Genomic DNA, 4,637 nt, shown 5'->3' with positions numbered 1-4,637 from the left:
AACCTTCTCGTCTATGCCCGCTATGTTTGTTTGTCGCTGCAGACAGTAATCGAAGACCCTGAGCTCGTATGTTGTGATTGGCTTGTTCTTCCGCTTCTGCTTTCGACTCAGACAATCTTGTTTTCACTGGAGTCGTAAGCGGAATCAAAAAAAAATGGAATCGTTCTGATTCTTTCGACTCCGATTCCATCGACTTTATGACTCCGCTTGCGACTCAGATTTTTGGTTTTCACTAGATCATAAGCGCTCTTTACGACTCCGCTTACAGTCCAGCCTTTAAACCAGAAAGCGTTAACATTTTGATACAAGCGTGAAGCTTTGTGTGAAGGCACATCTATATGTAATTATAAAATTCAGATATGAGACCAAGCGAAATTCTCATAATGAAGGTCGTTTTAGGCTATGACTAGGAGATGAAACGAGGCTCTAAAAGAAAACATCCAAATACAAGCTTAAAAACCTTGTTTTTAAATAAAAACACAATAGTTATTTCATGTGTGGTGTTAACGATAGGTTTTAAATGTTGAGTTTGGAGTTTTCATTTAAAATGATATCAAGACTATAAAACACATACCTTATTTCAGTCTTTATTAAAAACTGGATCATTGGATAATGCAATTCGAGAGTTTTGATTGGCTAAGCCATCATGGGTTATGAGCCATTATGCCATAATCTACAAACACGACAAGCATATGCGTGATTTTTTGGGCCTTTTTATTTTTATTCTAGTCTAGTTTTCTATATCTTGGGGACGTTTTTAATAAAACAATTATTCCACTCGCGCTTGTTGGATATGAAATGATTATAGCCAACTCGGCGCTACGCGCCTCGTTGCCTATCTATCATTTCATATCCAACGCGCGCTCATGGAATAATTGTTGAATACTAACGCATCCACCTCCACAGTTACAACTTCTTTTGCATCCTTTCTTACAACCACATCGTACAAGTTCCAAGCAAACATCTTGTGCTTGTGGAAGTAATGTCCATGCTGGTTTCCATTCACAACCTTGTTTTGCCCATCTCCAAAATTGTGGACTTGGTAATTCTGGTTGTTTTCTTAATGCTTCACCCCAGGTATGACTACCCTGATACACCGCTCGCTTGACATGTTCTTTGGTGCTATGCTAGTAGGAGGTATATTCTATTTCTCTTTGAGAACAACTCTCGGCTTGCCTCGTTGACTGACTTTACTGAACTTGTTTTACTGTACAAAAGCACCACAAAGTTTTCAATCACTTGTAACTGGTAGTCATCAGTAAACTCGGGACCTCTAACTAAATCATCCAGCACACTAGTTAGTTGTGGAAAGAAATTCCACACATTCCATGCCTTTTTCCCCGAAGAACGAGGTAGTGTCACAGCTTGTCAAGGCATGAAACATTGGAAAAGAACACTGGCTTTGCTATCTCCAAGAACTTCAGATATCTTATGTGCTGCTATTATAATATAACGGAAGCTTTTGCCAGATCCGAAGGCGATCCAAAGCTCATCAGCATTGATTTTATTGACATTGGCGATGGCGGGCGCAACGACGTCAGTATCATTTGTTCTAATGATGATCTTCTCATAACCACAAGTACATGCGTCTAATGTGTGCAACAGAATACGGGTATCGGCCTCTTCGTGAGAGCATCTTGAAATCCGTTCTCGTGGTGGAGAACTCAGAACACAGTCGTCATAAGTTGTTTAGATCTCTTTCCCTTCCACGTGTACAGTCTGCAGCTGATTGGAAAAGCTCTGTTTTATTATCATCAACTCGTAAGAAACTTTTCCAATTCTTTGGTATAACTGAGTTCGGTAAAACTCGTCTGCGTGTTCCAGAGACCCTGCATTTTCTTGAACCTGCTTTCAGACTTTCAGGTAAATACACATCCCATAAGACATCTACTCTTTTAGCTGCTCTTCATTATTTTTATACAAATGGAAGAAACACTTTGTCTGCATAATCCTAAAATGTGCCTGCATGTGTTAGGGAAAACGTTTGCACTACAACAGCTCCATCGATGATCTTTGCATCAACAGAGTGATGAGGATCAGCATTTCTTTCTGTCAAGTCTTCTAAGCATTTTACTAAAATCTGGCTTTTGGCCATGTCGTAATTTACCCATCTGTGCAGGGAAATGCGGCCATGGCTGAATTTCATGCTTAAAGAATTCGTCAAAATTCCCATCACGGTTCTGACAGGCGATGTACAATCTAGAGAATGAGGCACAGTCTGTTTTTTGCGCAGCAATCTTTACTGTTTGTTTTGATTGAGACTTTGATTTTGGTGCACTAAATAATGGGAGCATGTTTTTCTTGACTGGCTCGGTGATTGGCTTCTCTCTTGTTACAAATCTTTTCTTGACGAAGGCTATGTAATTTTCTTTTCCAATTTCCAGACCATCGTTTACACTCTTAACTACGTCCTTATCAGTTATGTCCAAGTACTGTCTAAAACAAGAAGGTCCTCACTTTAATTTTCTTCCTCGAATGGATTACCCAGCTCTTCAAATCAGTGTGGCGACCATGGAAGTAATGTCATATTTAAAAGAGGTCTGGATGCCTGGTTCTTGTTCATGATGCAGCGAAGTATCCTTGGCTCGTGTAGATGGAAGTGAATTTTCAAATTCCTAAATCATTCTGGCTACTTCAGGTGAACCAATCATCCATCTTCTTAGGGCTCCTGAATTCTCAGCCTATCTAACGCCTCCACCATCTCCTCTTATGACGCTATTCATTTGCTCATGAGCGTGATCTAAAGCGGATGAGAAGATTTTTGTAGTTTTGTGTACCACAAATGCTCTGACAACCATCTAGCATAGTTCACCCTACTTAGAGCAAGCATCCAAGGGGGAATAATTTGCTCAAGCAACCTGGGTTACTGCGGCCACAACGCAGTGTCCTAACAAATGGACGATCGCGGCTTCGTTGTGTGGGGTAAAAGAAAATCAGCGCAATTTATTATAATTCCAATTGATATTGCAGAAAAAATCAAGAAATAGCTGGGATTAAATAGACCTTATTCACGATGGCCGCCATGTTGGATTTTCTACCACTAGACGATCATGGCTTTGTCTTGTTGGGTCAAACAAAAATAAGCAGAATGTATTATAATTCTTAGTGATATCGCAAAAAAAAAATCAAAAATTGCCGGGATCAGGATTCGAACCTGGGTTACTGCGGCCACAACGCAGTGTCCTAACCACTAGACGATCGCGGCTTCGTTGTTTGAGGCAAAGAAAATCAACACCAGTTAAAATAACTGCTAGTGATATAAAAGGAAAAAAATCAAAAATGCCATTGCCTTGCAATGCCGGGACCAGGATTCGAACCTGGGTTACTGCGGCCACAACGCAGTGTCCTAACCATTAGACGATCGAGCCTTCGTTGTTTAGCGTCAAAGAAAATCAATAGAAGTTAATGTGGCTGCTACTGATATAAAAGGGAAAAATTTAAAAAATCCATCGTATTACATTGCCGGGAGCAGGATTTGAACCTGGGTTACTGCGGCCACAACGCAGTGTCCTAACCACTAGACGATCGCGGCTTTGCCGTGCTGAGGTAGAGAAAATTGGGGTAGATAACTTGCTAATGATATTTAAGGGAAAAAATAAAATGATTAAATTGCCGGGACCAGGATTTGAACCTTGGTTATTGCGGCCACAACGCAGTGTCCTAACCACTAGACGATCGCAACTTCGTTGTTTGAAGCAATGAAAATCAACATAAGTTAATATAACTGATAGTGATATAAAATGGAAAAAAATCAAAAATTCCGTTTCATTACATTAACGGGGCAAGGATTTGAACCTGGGTTACTACGGCCACAACGCAGTGTCCTAACCACTAGACGATCGCGGCTTAGTTGTTTGGGGTCAAAGAAAATCAACAGAAGTTAATATAGCTGCTAGTGATATAAAAGGAAAATAATTAAAAATTCCATTGCATTACATTAACGGGGCAAGGATTCGAACCTGGGTTACTGCGGCCACAACGCAGTGTCCAAACCACTAGACGATCGCGGCTTCGTTGCTTGAGGCAAAGAAAATCAACACAAGTTAAAATAACTGCTAGTGATATAAAAAGGAAAAAAAAAACAAAAATTCCGTTTCATTACATTAAAGGGGCAAGGATTCGAACCTGGGCTACTACGGCCACAACGCAGTGTCCTAACCACTAGACGATCGCGGCTTCGTTGTTTGGGGTCAAAGAAAATCAACATAAGTTAATATAGCTGCTAGTGATATAAAAGGAAAATAATTAAAAATTCCATTGCATTACATTGCCGGGACCAGGATTCGAACCTGGGTTACTGCGGCCACAACGCAGTGTCCTAACCACTAGACGATCGCGGCTTCGTTGTTTGAGGCAAAGAAAATCAACATAAGTTAATATAACTGATAGTGATATAAAATGGAAAAAAAACAAAAATTCCGTTTCGTTACATTAACGGGGCAAGAATTCGAACCTGGGTTACTACGGCCACAACGCAGTGTCCTAACCACTAAACGATCGCGGCTTCGTTGTTTGAGGCAAATAAAATCAACACAAGTTAAAATAACTGCTAGTGATATACAAGGAAAAAAATCAAAAATTCCATTGCATTACATTGCCGGGACCTAGATTTGAACCTGGGTTACTGCGGCCACAAC

General features: G+C 40.3%; 1 non-coding gene across 1 annotated transcript; it reads right to left on the bottom strand.

The window, feature by feature from the left end:
• Positions 1-4,268: 4,268 nt before the first annotated feature.
• On the bottom strand, positions 4,269-4,340 carry Trnah-gug (transfer RNA histidin (anticodon GUG)). Its single transcript has one exon. It is a non-coding gene; the product is annotated as a tRNA-His (tRNA).
• Between the last annotated feature and the right edge of the window lie 297 nt (positions 4,341-4,637).

This window comes from Montipora foliosa, chromosome 6 (assembly GCF_036669935.1).
Source record: "Montipora foliosa isolate CH-2021 chromosome 6, ASM3666993v2, whole genome shotgun sequence".
Lineage (NCBI taxonomy): Eukaryota > Metazoa > Cnidaria > Anthozoa > Scleractinia > Acroporidae > Montipora > Montipora foliosa.
Note: the sequence above shows the minus strand (reverse complement) of the source record. Positions and strands in the feature narration are given on the sequence as shown.